At 50.0% G+C, this 14,758-nt stretch overlaps 1 long non-coding RNA gene across 2 annotated transcripts in view; it reads right to left on the reverse strand.

Annotated features, from left to right (window-relative positions):
• Nucleotides 1–3,586: 3,586 nt before the first annotated feature.
• Nucleotides 3,587–14,758, reverse strand: part of LOC140691150 (uncharacterized) — a 40,906-nt gene continuing 29,734 nt past the window's right edge. For both annotated transcript variants that reach the window (XR_012066655.1, XR_012066656.1), the window contains 2 exons: nt 10,036–10,128; nt 3,587–4,080 (listed from right to left, as the gene is read on the reverse strand). This is a non-coding gene — a long non-coding RNA (uncharacterized lncRNA). The remainder of the gene's footprint in view (nt 4,081–10,035; nt 10,129–14,758) is intronic.

Raw genomic sequence — 14,758 nt, forward strand, 5'->3', positions numbered from 1 at the left:
CACTGCCTTTGAAGTGCTGTTCTAAAGGCCTCTGGAAGGTCTTGCCCAGCAGAGAGGATGGGAAACCAATGACCTGTCTCAGAGCTCCCCCATTCCCTTTGGGTCTTTATTCTTAGACCAGGGCCCTTCTACCTAAACCCAAATTAAACCCAGACTCAAGAGGTAGGCCTGGAGCCACCAGTGTCCTAAAAGCTGCAATGGTGCTGGCTTCCTAGGACAGGAGGCGCACTTAGCCTCTTTTCTCCCGGTTCTCGCAGGTTTTTCCTAGACTCCCTTCTTGGGCCATTTCCCAGCAGATGCTAAATGGAGAGGATGGAAAAGTGTCCCCCAGCTCTCGGTTCACGGGGCCATCCCAGTCTTCAGGGCATGGAGAGGTACTGAAACCAGTGGGGTGTTTGTGCCTGTGAGTTTGTGTGTGGTTTGGGAACAAGCAACTTTTGCTTCCTAATGAAAAACTGAAAGCTTAAAGGGGATTTGTTAAATCAACTAAAAGGGGCCTCTGGGATCTCTGTCTCTCTTATGCATAAACCCTTTCCCAATGTACAAATGAATCAGAACCACATGGATCCGATTTCACTCAAAAACTGCACTGGCTTATAAAATCCAGAGAGTTTGTTTGCATCTCCCTGTCCACACACTCCCGGAGGCTTGTTCTGGCCTCTCCACCCTCCGGGGAGATGGAGTGTTTGCCTGTCTGGGTGGGAGGAGGAGGGAGAGATGTTCTCATCATGCAGTTCTCAGGCCCAGACCAGGTGAGCTCCTGGGAAAACCGGAACTAGAGGGTGTGGGTCTTGCTTTCCAGACACAAAGATTCAGTCTGGAAAATGGAGGGCAACAGATGCTTGCATCCTCTATGAAAGGACTCAAAAGATGGTGGAGAGTATCTTTGTCCTCCTTTCTGTCTCTCTGGGTCTTTCCCTTAGGGCCTGCTAGTCAAGGTGGTGTGCAGAATGGGGCTGGCCTAGGAAACAGCCCACGTGAAGGAAGCATGGGTCTGCAGGTGGCTCACAGATGTGCACTGGGGGATCTTTGAGAAACCCAAGCTCAGCCCACACTTGGTCCTCCCTCTAAGGACTGCAGGGTGACGAGACTGCAAGTTGCAAGTTGCCTGTGGTATAATAAAAAAAAATGCATAACTGGTCCCAGGTTCCTAGCAAAGATCTCCTAAAACCCATGGAATCTTCTGAGAGATGAGTGTCTTTTGCATGCTAATTGGAAGACTCTAGTTGGGCTAGGGGGGTGGGGAGGAGAACTAGATAGCTTCAGGATGAGCGTTGATGGCCAGAAAGACCCAACCAGGATCATCAGGTTCGAACTTTCAGTTCCATCCCAATGACCTCTAGGGAGGAGAGAGGGGCTGGTAATTCAACTCAACCACCAATGCCCAGCAACTTCGTCCATCATGCCTACATAATGAAGCCTCCATGAAAACCCCCAACCCATAGGGTTTGGAGAGCACCTCGGTTGATGAACATACTGATGTGCTAGGAAGGTGGCACACCTGGGGAGGCATGGAAGCCCCGCCACCCACCTCTCCCCCCATAACTTTCTCTATGCATCTCTTCCCTTTGGCTGTTTCTGAGTTTTGTCCTTTATAATAATTTGGTAAATATAAATAAAGTGTTTCTGAATTCTGCAAATTGCTCTATGGAATCATTGCACCTGAGAGGAGGTTGTGAAAACCCTGATTCACAGCCAGTCAGTAGGGAGTACGGGTGGCCCCCAGGACTTGTGATTAGCATCTGGAGTGGGGGCATTCTTGTGGGACTAGACTCTTAGAACTGTGGGGTCTAACTCAGTAATTAGTGTCAGAAGAGGATTAAACTGTAGGACACCCAGCTGGTGTCCAAATTGCAGAATTGGTTGTGGTGTGGGAAAATCACATATTTTTGGTGTCAGAAAGAAGACACTGCATTGCAAGAGAAAACTAGAACATATATTTGTTCCAATAAGTCATTCAGGAAATATTTATTGAGGCTGCCCTGCCAGCATTGGAGACGGGAGTCATGATCAGGCAGATGGGTCCCTGCCTCATGGAACATAAGGGCTGACTGTCTCACTTTCCAAGTTAGACTCCGTAGAAAGACAGGATCAATGTCTTATCTTCTTTCTTATCTCCCGTAGCACCTAGTACAAGGCTGGGAACATACCAGGTGCTCAACTCACTCTTACGCATTGCTTAAACTATGAGCTCCACGAAAGCAGAAACTGTGCTGTTTTATAGCTGCGTGACCCTGAGCAAGTTGCTGCTCATTTGTGCCTCAGTTTCCTCCTCTGTAAAATGGGAATAATAATAGTGCCTGCATCTCAGGGTTGTTGCGAGAATTAAACATGTTAATTAACATCCATAAAATGCTTAGAGCAGAGTCTGGTTCACAATACCCAGTGAATAAGTGTGGTCTTTTGTTATTCCCTCCTCTTTCTCACCCCAGAGTTCTGGGGACAAGCCACTGTGAAGCAACCACTCTCTCCTTCGCGTTGTTTTCACTGACTTACGGTGGCGGGGAGAGGGCGGTTGGGAGCTAGGGTAATGGGGCTGGGTTCTGACTGGGCCTCTTCTTGGTCTGCAGGGACTGCAGGGGAGAGGGCTAACTCACCCCACGCGGCAAAGGGTGTCTGCTGCCCACGGGGAAACAAGCATGCCCTCGGCTCAGTTTCCAAGTGTCCAGACAACCCTGCCCTGAGCAAACCTTCTGATCTGCAGAGAAGTCTTGGTGACCATCTTCCCCTATAGTCTCCATCCCCACCTCTCAAGCCCTACTCCAAGGGCTCTCAAACTGAAGCCCAGACAAGTCACACAGCTTGTCTAAGGTCACACAGCATATAGTGACGGTTGCTGGGCACAGATGCAGCTTTCCTATTTCCTGGAAAAGTGTTGAAGCCACAGGCCACACTACTTCTCCCTTCTTAGGGAGAGCACTTTGTGTCTTGGCATCTCCACCGCCCCTCCTTTCCCCAGCCACTTGGGTACCTGGGTCCTCTGAACTTTTCAAAGACCTCCAAAAGAGTCTGACACCTGAAAAAAAAGAATTAATTGGCCTCACGATGCCAAAAGAAAACTGCAAATCAAAATAAATAAATGTTTGATTACATGTCTATAAAACAGGTCAACTAGCCCAGTGCCACTTAACTCAACTCCTAGATGTATCTAAATTATTTTAACATAATATGTGCATGCAGTTTAAGATGACTGATATTTTGTGGGGCCCCCAAATGTCAGCCTGAATAGAGTATGGAGGTCATAAAGTCACCCTGTCCCTCCCCATCTCTGCTTGTGAATCCGGAAGCTGAAGAGGGCAGGAGACAGGAAGCTCCCAGGGCAACAGTCCAGCTCTGTTCTTGACACAGGAGTCCTGGATCAAGGAGGGAAAATCTAGTTCATGGCCCACCCCCTCCATCAAACTTTAAATAACTCCCCATTTTCTGTCTTCCTGGACAACAGAGCTGTGGTTAATTCAAAACGATGGCCACCCCAAGCAACATTTGGGTTTGTCTTAGGGCAGCATCACATCCAAATATCCTGAGGTTGGACTCCCAACTTTCATGGGCTCAGTCCACCTGTAAATGACTGGGGGTACCACAGGGGTAGTGAATAGTCCACATTTTATTCAACAAATCCTTGTGCCAGGCATTATGTTAAATGCAGGGCATGCAAGAGTGAGCAAAACAGACGCCCTTGAAAAAACAAGAAAAAAACACATAAACCTGGGAACAGCCAGGACAGGCGTTTGTTTGGGTTTTATCACCTTTTTTAGTTGAGAAAACTGTCACTCAGAGAAGCCAGTCAAGGTGTTTAAGGTGGCAGCGACAGAGCCGGGACTGAATCCCTCAGGTGCAGTTTCCAGATGCCTTGTTCTTTCCCTCATGCCACCAGGGCTCCAAGTGATGGCCATGGGGGCTGTCGCGACAGCTGGGGAGCAGTGTCTGGGCGGGCTGCTGTCCCAGGCTGCTGGCTTTGGGTCTGCCTTCGGGGCTGAGCCCGGCGCTGCCCTGCCCCGGGGAAAGGGCTCGTCCAGCTGTGGTGAGGTGGCAGCCGGCCCGATGCGCTGCTCTGTGCGCTCTCTGAGCTTCCGATGCTATCTGGAACCAATTAGTGATTTATTTCAGCCAATTCACTACATTCTCTTTAAACCACGCTTCCCTTTCCTGGAGAAAAGCTGCCCTGGAATTTGTTTGAATGTTGTGAGCAAAATGTGAAAATGTGTTCGCGGGCTTGCATTCCGGAGCCAGCTCAGCGCATCCCTGCTGTCACTGTGCCCTTGGCGGGGATGGATGGGCTTAGCCTGCAGCTCCGTCCTGGAAGCACCGGTCCTGCCACTCTTGTCTTCCAAGGTGCTAAATCATCCCTTGGCCCCCGCCCCTGGGACCGCGGCTGGCTATCTCCTGCATCAGTGTCCCCGGTGCTCCATCTGGCTCTCAGCTCTGCGGCAAATCCTTCGTCTCCCGCTTCAATCCCTCCCGATCTGCCATTCAATCATCGCCCAGCACCCGGCTTAGCTCTGCTCTAGCTGTCCCAGTGGGCTCTGTCGCCCCCTCACCCTGCCCTGATCCTGTCATCTGCTCCACCAGCCCCGCTCCCCTGCCGCAGCCACCCCAGATGAACATCGGCTTCCTGCTGTCACTCCTGTTGGTCTCTTTCCCGAGCTGCCCTCCCTCACATCAGTGTGCTTGACTGGCCCATCCGAGCCACTGTCTGACTCTGGGTGAGGACAGGAGGGAAGAGTGGTAGCAAGATGGGAGAGTTGGGAGGGGCAGCTCTCCTTCTTTCAGCCTCCAGACTCTCCTCGGGGGCTGGCCAAGCTGGGGATGAGCTCACAAAGCAAGCTGGGAAAATCCCCAGGAACCTTGGGCCACCATGGACTATTGCTCTTCTCAGTCTCTCCCCAGCCTCAAATAGTCAAAACCCCAAAGAGTGTGGTTTCACTACAGGACAATCTCTCCTGCTAAATTTAGAGGCCTCAACGTGGGGCTGCACCATCTGGCTTTGGGAGAAACAGAGCGCTCCTAAGAACATGTGCCGCCAGCAGCTCCCCAAGATGGCAGCTGGCCCCCAGGCACCCTTCCTGGGAATCTGGTTTCTATGGCAATAGGAAGGCAGCCCCTACAGATGTAGGGGGGCTGAGGGATGTGAAACTTGACCACTACTGCTCTCTGTGTTGTGCCTTCCTCTCCCATCTCAAGGAAAGTTGTCCGTCCTGCACACAAGTGGGCAGGTGTCCTGCTGCGCTGAGGGAGGCTGAAGGATGCTGCCTTTTGGCAGAACTGGCAAGGAGCAGTAGACAGGTACCACTGCCTGTCATCCTGGAGGATTTGTGGGACCCATGGGATGTGGAGCACAGAAATGGAAGAATGATCCTCTAAGTCCAAACCTGTGAAACATCTGCCTGGCCAGAGCTTGCCTGAGACGGTGTTGCCAAGACACTAGTCGTCTTCACTTCACAGGAAAGGCTTTACCCTAGAAGCTGTCGACCTCAGAGTCCTGTCCCAACACCTGCCACTTCCCTAACAGCCCTCTGAGAGCTAGATTTCATGGTGGCCTAAACCCTTCCCTAACCTATTTATATTTTCAGACTGGGACACCTCTTAGGGAAATGAGCTCCCCAAATTTATTCCCAGGTGCTCCAAGGAGCACTCCCCTCCAATCTGCCTCGTAACCATCCGATGTAGGTATTGAAGGAATCCCCCAAGTTCAGTGTCTGGGGATTTGGTGAACTACTCTTCTCCCTACCCTTCCAACCATCATGATATCATGTACTTTAATTTCAAAGATGAACATTTTGGAGTGTCTGACATGTTCTAGGTGACTTTAAAATATTACCTCGTTTATTCCTCAAGACTTTATGAGGTAGCAATTATAGTCCTCTTTCTCAAAGATGAGAAAACCAACTTAGAGATGAGGGTTTACTTGTCCACCAGCTAGCACGATGCAGAGTGGATCAGAAGAGACCTGCAGATGCTGTCAGTGCTTTTCCCCTGAGGACCCAGCTACCTGGCAGCCCACTGGTCCTGGAAGGATGAATATAACTTAAAATAAAGAGCTTAATTCTCCCAGTTGAAAATTAGGGAGGAGACATCCTTCACCCTCTCTCTTACTTCCGAATTTCTTTCTCTGTCCTTTTCAAATGTACATAAACCTTTATGAGGATTAAATAAGTCTCTAACCAGTGTCACAGTGCAACTGTTTCCTCAAGGACCGAGACCATCTTTTTGAAATGCAAACAGCAAGGGAGATAGCGCCCTCTCTCTTCCACTTCCTGTGGGAGGAACCTAAATTTGGTGGTGCCTTCCTACCACTAGCAAAACTACCTCCTGTCTTAAGTTATAAGGAGTTTGTTTTTCCTCTGAATTAAAGCCAGTAAGCTAACGCAGATATCACCCCATTACTACGAAAAGGCAGGATGAAATATATGTGACAAATGGTGGGGACAAGACCTCTTACTGAAGAACTAGTTCTTGTTTATTTTGGCGTCCAAACAATGGCTCTGTGTGTAATGGATTATATCTGTATGGCTATTGAAGGAGGCCAGAATATGCCCCCCCAACATGTCTTTTTGCAACATGGATCATTTTTGAGTGGAAAACCATAAAGGAACAACAGATGCAGGAAAAGCTCTAAAAACAACATTGGTTTCCCTTTTGTCTAGGAAACTGCCATTTGTAAAAGTGTCTCCCTCACTCCAGCAGGCAGAAGAGGAGATTCTGGACCGCTCTTATCAAAGGAGAAGGCAGAGACTTTAATTTGCATAACAAAGCTTACCAAACAAGCCTTGTTCACCCTACTTTTTCTAGTCACCTTCCCAGAACTTTCACCTCCGAACCCCCGCCACTCCCCCTTCCCCTGCCCCAGGCCCAAACCCCTTTTCCTTTGTCTACCCTAACATAATACATAAGCCTCTAAATTCTGGATGCCTCTTTAAGCCACATTTTCTTAGTAAGCATGTGTATTTAAAACTTTTTTCTTCTGTTAATATATATATATATATATATATATATATATATATATATATATACTTTTATTGAAGTACAGTCAGTTTACAATGTTGTGTCAATTTCTGGTGTACAGAAGAATGCTTCAGTCATACATGAACATACATATATTTGTTTTCATGTTCTTTTTCACCATAAGTGAAGTGAGCCAGAAAGAGAAAGAAAAATACCATATGATATCACTTATTTCTGGAATCTAAAAAAAAAAGACAAACGAACTTATTTGCAAAACAGACACAGACTCACAGACATAGAGAACAAACTGTTAATCTGTCTTTTATCGGTCTGACTCTCAGGCCCCAGCCTGAACCTAGGCGGGCAGGCGGAGGGCGGGTTTTCTCCCCTACTCTGTGTGAGGCGTGAACTTTCCTTCCGCCTTTGCCTCTCTTAGCGGATTGCCTGCGGTGCACATTGCCGCTGGTTTAGTGCTTGTTCAAGAAGAAAACTTTTTCTGTCTCTACTACCATTGTGGGGAGGTTTTCTGGGTTGGGAGAAGATCTGTGTTTCTAACTCTGTTTTCCCAGAAGCCCCCTGGCCTGGCCTGGCCTGGCCTGGCCTTTCCACTCGTAGATTTCTGTCTTTTGAGTCCGTTCTTCTCACCCCCAACCCCTCCAAGGCTCCGCGCTCCCCCTGACCTCCAGTTTCCCATTCTCTGGGATGTGGCCTCTGATCTCAGTTAAATCTTGCTGGTGTGTTGGTAGATGTCAGACCACAGCTAAGGGCGGCCCCTCACGGCCTCCTTAGGTAACCGTTAGGCCATCCCACATTTTAGCGGAGTTTTCTGCAGCCAGAGCTTTAGCCCAGAGATGCCCCCTCTGATTTTACTCAAAAAGCCTCGGAGGTCTAGGAGGTAAAGCCACAACGCAGCCACGCGGGGACCTCACAGGCCCACTCAAGCTTACCCTTCCTGCCTCACCTTCTGCTGTTCTCCCGGTTTGCTCTCCTGCTCCGCGGCCCCTCCCACCACAGTCCACTCAACAACGCACGCATTAAACTTGACCTCATTCCCTCTGGCCTGGAATGTTTCTTCTCTGCTCTCCACCCAGGCAAGGTCTATCTTTTCCTCAAGGACCAGCCCAGATGCCCCTCCTCCTGCGAGCTTTCTCTGTTGAAGGACTCATTCCTGGACCTCCCGTCCGCACCATGCGTGCCTGGCCCTCATCTCCCCGTTTTGTTCGGGCAGCGCTTCCCCCTTGGTCTGTGACGTGTCCTCTGCGGTGTGCAGTTCCCTGGGGACATGGCCCATCTCCCTTTACTGTACATCCCCCACTGCACCAAGCCCAGGGCCACACCTGGCCACTTGAGTGAATTTCCAGGCAGGACCAGCCTTGGTGATCATGGTGGGTCCTACAATCTCAGGTCTTGGGCCGCACGGTCCAGCGTTCCCGAAGAGGAGCTGCTGGGAGGGTTCACATTTGTTCCTCTTCTGCAGTCTGAGGGTCACTGACTCTTTCTTGGCTAATCAATGGGTGGCAATGTAGCCGTCCCGCCTGGGCCACCCAGCGCACAAGGCCTTCCTACTCCCCTTCTCTCTCCGGAGTAATAAACAGAGTCGTTACCAGGTGCCTCTTGCAGCCTCCTGCGCTGGCAGGTTATTTATATGCAAATGTGCCAGTCTGTGGTTGTGGAGGCTCATAAGCATGATAACGGAAGCCTCTGTAGGGGCTGGGATGTGAAGGAGGGTGGGGAGAGGCCCTCTAGCTTCCACGGGGAGAGTTAATATGGGATTAGCCACAACCAATTAGATGATATCAAACCCAAAGGGATCCAGCCATTTAGCTAAACTGAAGATGCACTGAAGGAGGGGGGCTGCAGCTGTCAGGAGGGCCTCTGGCACCATCACTGGCAGAGCCATCCCCCAGGAAGCCAGGCTCTAGGGCAGAGTCCCCAGCCCCAGGCCTCTTGGGAAGGAACTATGGGAGGAAGGGCATCTCAACCTGACGCTGGTCCTGGCATTCACGGATGTCAGCGGAGAGCATCCGTGCTCAGGACGTGCAAAGGCATCAGCTACCTAGGCTGCGTGCTGTCGCGCTCGCCCAGGTGCCTTCACACACACTGACCCCTATTCTGCCTGCTGGACTGCAACTCATCCTCTGGGACCCTGATGTTACATCTCCTGAAAAGCCTTGCTTAGCCTGTCCCTGCTCCGAGGCCCCATGGGGCTTTGTACATGCTCGGAGTACCACTCATCACATTATTTGCTTACGTGTCTGTCTCCTCTCTAGCCTGCAGATGCTTAAAAGGCACACATAGCGTCATGTTCTTTGACTCCCTGGTGCATGGACAGTGTTCGGTACAAAGCAGATGGTCGGTAAACAGTTTTTGGGTGAATGGAAGGAAAATACAAAGAAAGATGTGGGTATGTGGGCTTCAACTCTGACTTGAACTTGAATACGCCACCCTGTAATACGCTTCTTTGGCATACGGGTTATTTAAGAGCTAAGATCCACTGAGGAAAAGCTCTAAAAACAGGAAACAAGTTTTCCTTTTAGAAAGGAAGTTTCCATTTGTGAAAGTGTCTCCCTCTCTGTAGCAGGAAGAGGAATCTTAACAATTCTTATTAATGGAGAAGGCACCAACTTAAATCTGTGCAACTCACCTTACCAAACAACTCTTGTTTACCATACTTTTGCTTCTCAGCTTCCCATAACTTGCTTCCTTTGACCGCCCCCCACCAAGAAGCCCCCTTTCCTTTGCCTAGCCTAAGGTGGTATATAAGCCCAACTTCTAACCACCCCTGAGGATTACTCATCGCTGTGAGCTCCCATGTGTATATGCATGGTACACACATTAATACATTTTTGTTTGTTTTCCTCTTCTCAATCTTAGTCTTGCTACAGGTGTCCGGCAGCTGGAGAACCAATGGGTAGAGAAAAATATGTTTTTCCTTTCCTCCATACTGCTTTTGTGATCTTGGGCAAGTTATTTTGCTCTTTGAGACTCAGTTTCCTCACCTGTAAAATGGGGATATGATCCCTCTTATGACTTTCCTATGTAGGGAGATTGTAAAGCCTGGCCCTTGGGACTTCGCTCAATAAAGTTACTTACATTTCTCTTGCCATTAACTGCTTCCTTTCCCATCCCTCCAGGGCCTCAGAGCACAGGTCAACTAGTCTCTTTTCTCTCAGTGGAGTTCAGTCCCTGGGGAAGGTAATCAGGAAAGAAGAATTCAGCAATCAAGAAAGCAAAGACTTGTGGATAATAGAATAGGGAGGGAGAGGAGAATTGGTTGGACAAGGGAATGGAAAATGAGCCACAGCCTCTGAAAGTGCCTTTTTATTGTTAGAGCATCCCTGAGAGGTGGCAGGACATGTAAGAAGCAGTGCTGTGCAGCAGAAGGGAATGAATTGTGAGCCTGGAGTCAGGGGTGGTGACACTGGTCTGCTTTCTGGGACAGTCGGCAACTAGGAGCTAGTGTCTGCCATGCCTGCCCCGGGCCAGGCAGCCTTCCTACAGCCAGCAGAGGAGATGAAGGGGAGGCAGTAGAGAGATTGGCTGCTGCCCTCAACTGACTTACAACCCAGGGGTCCCCTGCCAGGCCCCTAGGAATCCTTCCCTCCTGACCCCTGGGATGGGGGAGGAGGGATCTGGCCACCTCCCCAGGCAGATCCGTCCGCTTGTCACTGTGCTGTGACAACACATTCTGCTCCGTCTGGCACTGGAGTGTGTCCTCGCAGCCACACAGAATGTGCAGGCCAGAAGGAGCTGCGTGGAACATCAGGTCCAAAGCACTCGTTTTGCCAAGGAGGCGTGAGAGCCCACGGGATGGGCTCCGTCTCACACTGCACCTGAGTCCCAGGTCGGAGCTCCCTCGGCTGGTTCCCATCAGTGCAAAGAGGGGTCAACTCCCTTTAGCACCAGCCCTGGATGGGGATCCCCCCACCGGTCAATGCCAGGGCAGGAGAGACCAACAGGGCAGTGGGCAGCGGGGCAGCCAGGAGATTTCCTCCCTCCCCAGGATTGTCAGTTCCCAGCTGAAGTAGGAGTCCCAGCTCTGTGCTCACAGCTGGTTGCTGCCCAGATCTTTCGGGAGATCCTCTCCTCCACTCAGTGACTAGTCCCACCATCCATCTTCCCATTAGTCCTGCTGGAATCCTGGGACACAAGGCTGGTCTGTCTTCTCCTTACCCCCATAACCAAGGGCTAGAAACCTCAGCCTGTCTGGAAGCCCCCCCACATTCCATAACCTTTCTGAGTCAAGTCATTTCCCTCCTTAACGCTCAGCACAACCTCGACACTCCCTGGACCAAAGCCTTCTAAAACAAAGAGGCAGACCAGCCTGGCAACTTCTTTTTCTGCCATAAAACCCCAAAATATTGTCAGTTCCCCCTGTGGCTATAAAAAGCCCAGACCTCAAAGATACAATGGCTTGGCTGCTCCCCCTGGAGTGGGAGTGAGGAGGAAGAGGGGTGGAAATTCCTTTCATTCTTTACCAAGGAGCCAACAATGGAGAAAGCAAGATACAGCTAGCCTTTCAACAGGTGATTCTGCCACGATACGTTCTTAACAAACCACCCTGCTACATCTCTAAAACAAATCTCATCATGTCTCCTCTCTGCTTAAAATCTTTCAATGATGCCCCATTGCCCTCTGGATAAAACCCAAGCCCTCCACCGCATAAGAATGTCATGATCCATGATCAGTTAGCTCTTACTTCTCTATCCCGGACCACCTCTCTCCCCTCTCCCTCTGCTGTGGCCAGGCTGACCTAGAATTTGACCTGCTGGCAGTGTAGAATGCTTTCTTTCACTTGGTTCCTTGGACCTGCTGTTCCTTCAGCCTGGAACACCTTCCACACCTGCCTGTACTCCTCCTCATCCTTCAAGATTCAGAGGGTGGGCCTGCTGCATGGTGGACGCTCACCAAGTGTTAAGAGAATCCCACCCTCTGAGATGCCTTCCAAATTCAGGATTAGCCCCACAAGTATATCCAAGTTACCATATAGCTGTTTTATCCTTGACGTTTTTAGTATGATTTAGTTCAAATATCAGCACCTGATCAGCTCCTTTTATGAGATTCATAGTTTCCTATTTTATGTTTAAAGCAATTTGATGGAGGACGTGAGAATTCAGAGGCAGCTGAGCCAGTAGCCTTTGTTCCTTGTGTGGAGGTGGGTGGATCCCCTTCGTTACTGTCTCTAGTGAGAATCACCATCCAAGCCCAGGGGTCTCTCTTGACCCCCCAAGGGAGGCCTCCTTGGCAGCTACAATCACACTGAAGTCCCCTAGACTGAAGCAAGGCCCAGGAGACCTGTGAGCATGGTGTTCCTGCCCTCTGGGGCCCAGATCCATCCAAGTCCAAGGGAGCAGTTTCTCAAATCCTTTCACCCTTCTTATCCTGCAATCCAACCCTCATCCAAACCCCATCCAACCCATGAGGGGCCTGAGAAGCAGTCACGCAGCATCCCCAGGGAGGGCTCCAAGGGGCAGTCCTGCTTCAGGTAGTCACTAAGCCGAGTGGACCGGAATCCTGTAGGGGGTCCTTGGGGGCCCTTGAGGGTAGACCCTCCACAGTGGAGGGTCCTTCCTTAGCCACAGGCACTGTTGCTATTGAGATCGGCCTCCTCCTTCCTCAAGTGCTTCCAAAGATTCACAACATTCTCTTTCCTTTGACCTGTTTCTTGACAATGGGAGGTGGGCAAGAGACGAAGGCCATGCCCACGGCTGAGGCTGGTTCTAGCAAGTGCTGACTGTCAGCTGTGTGTGTGCTTGCCTCGAGGATGAGCTACACTGTGGCCCTGTGTGTCCCGCTTCCATGCAAGCTGACAGGGCCTTTGCTGCCGCCCATGTCTTGGAGCCTGACCCTACATGGGAAGGAGCAGCTCCTTTGGCCCTCAGTGACAACCTCTGTAGCCCCTGAGCACCACATTAAACTTGACTTGGCTAGTTAGAATGTCACTGGGACAACATTCATCCAGGAACCTTGAACTTGAGAATTTGCCTAGGTGTATGAGATGGGCCTGGGATAGGAGACCAGGCACTTTGGGACTGGCATTCTCACAGTACCTTCTCCAGGAAGCCCTCCCGGACAACGCCACCAGATATACTTTACCCGTCGGAACCTCACCAAGCAATGATATCAGTGAAACCTCCCTTCTCCCAGCTTCCAAGGCCCAAAACCTCGGAGTCAAATTTCTCTTCTTTTTCCATGTCCCATATCAAGTTGGTCACTGGATCATTTCTACTTCTCCTAAGCAAGGTGTCTGAGGCCATTCTCACTCTGGTCAGCCTGGTCTGGTTCCATCCTAGCTGGCCTCTGGACTTCACACTCTGGGCCCCCTAATCCGCTTTTCATACAATTGTCATACAAATGTCCAAACGAGTCTTCTTGGCATTGTCATCCTGTGACTCCCCTACTCATTACCTTCCATGGCTCCCTCTATTCTAGTGCATAGAAGCCAACGTATTATCTAATTTTCTTCTCTTCTCAGCCGGGTTACCGATGACCTTCCCCGTGCAAATCAACCACCCTTTTCAGTCCTCACTTTTTCTGAAATTCTCTTCTCCAGACATTCTTAGGCCCACAAAGAATCCCATTTCTCCTCCCACCTCTCCACAATTCCTGCCCAGTTTCTCAGATCATTCCCGCTTCTCAGATCATTCCCGCTTCTCTTTTTTCTGCCCAGTTCTGAAATGTTGGTGTTTCTCCATCTTCCATCCTTGGCGTGGTCTTCTCCCTCCAGGCTCGTACTCTCCTCGGCTGATCTCAGCCAAGAGCAGAGCTCCAGCCACCACCTACCTGCTGTTCACTTTTAAATCTACATCTCTTGTCTAGACTAGTGGCTCTGTGTTACACGAACTCTTGAAGTATTAGAAGATAATATTGTTTCAATTTTTATCTTAAAAGCCAGAAAGAAAAAAAGCTTTATAAGTATATAAGATACACATTGACATACATATTAACATTATGAACATATACACACATATTGGGGAGTATGTGCTCAAAAATGTTTTACTGATGGCTATGTGGCAGAGATCCATAGCCATCCCAGAATATTCACTCTCCCTTCTCCAATAGCAATAGAAATAAACTGTGCACACGGCTGCCTGGAATAATAACTACATTTCTCAGCCTCCCTTTCAGCCTAAAAGAGGCTTGAGACCAATTTCTGGGATGTGAGCAGAGCTGATGTGTGCGTGTCTCAGGGTTATGCCCCTAAAAGGAGGGGCTTGCCCTCCCCTTGCCCAGCGCCCCCGTTCTGCTGGCTGGAATGCAGCTGGTAATGAGTCATCTTGGACAGCACACAAACAACAAGACAGGAGGGGCCAGGGCCCTGACCCCTTCGAGCGCCGCATCAGCCCTGAATTGTTGCTCATGCTTATGAGAGAGAGTGAAACCTCATCCTATTTAAGCCACTTTTACTTGGGGGTTGGTAACAGTAGCTGAATCTGTATCCTATCAAATGTAAGGTGTACGGAGCACCCTGGTTCTAGATTTCTCTTCTGAGCTCCAAATCCATGCATGCAGTGTGGGACCCGGAGGTCTCCACCCACGGCATGGTGAGCTCAAGATGCCTGAGCCAGAACCCGTTAGATCCCCTCCCACCTCAGTCCGCTCCTCCCTTACCCTGCTTGTGTCCACTGCATTAGCATTACCTGGAACAGGGCTCCCAGGCCTCTCCTGGCTGAGGTGCAGGGCTCAGTGGCTGGCATGGTTGGAGGGCTGGGGGCCTGTGAGGGTATTCATTCTCATAAAGTGATATCCCCAGGCTTTTTGTTTTTATGCTAACAGAGGAGGAAAGAATTATTATTTTTTTAAATGAGTCTTCAGG

This window comes from Vicugna pacos, chromosome 33, assembly GCF_048564905.1.
Source record: "Vicugna pacos chromosome 33, VicPac4, whole genome shotgun sequence".
Taxonomy (NCBI): domain Eukaryota; kingdom Metazoa; phylum Chordata; class Mammalia; order Artiodactyla; family Camelidae; genus Vicugna; species Vicugna pacos.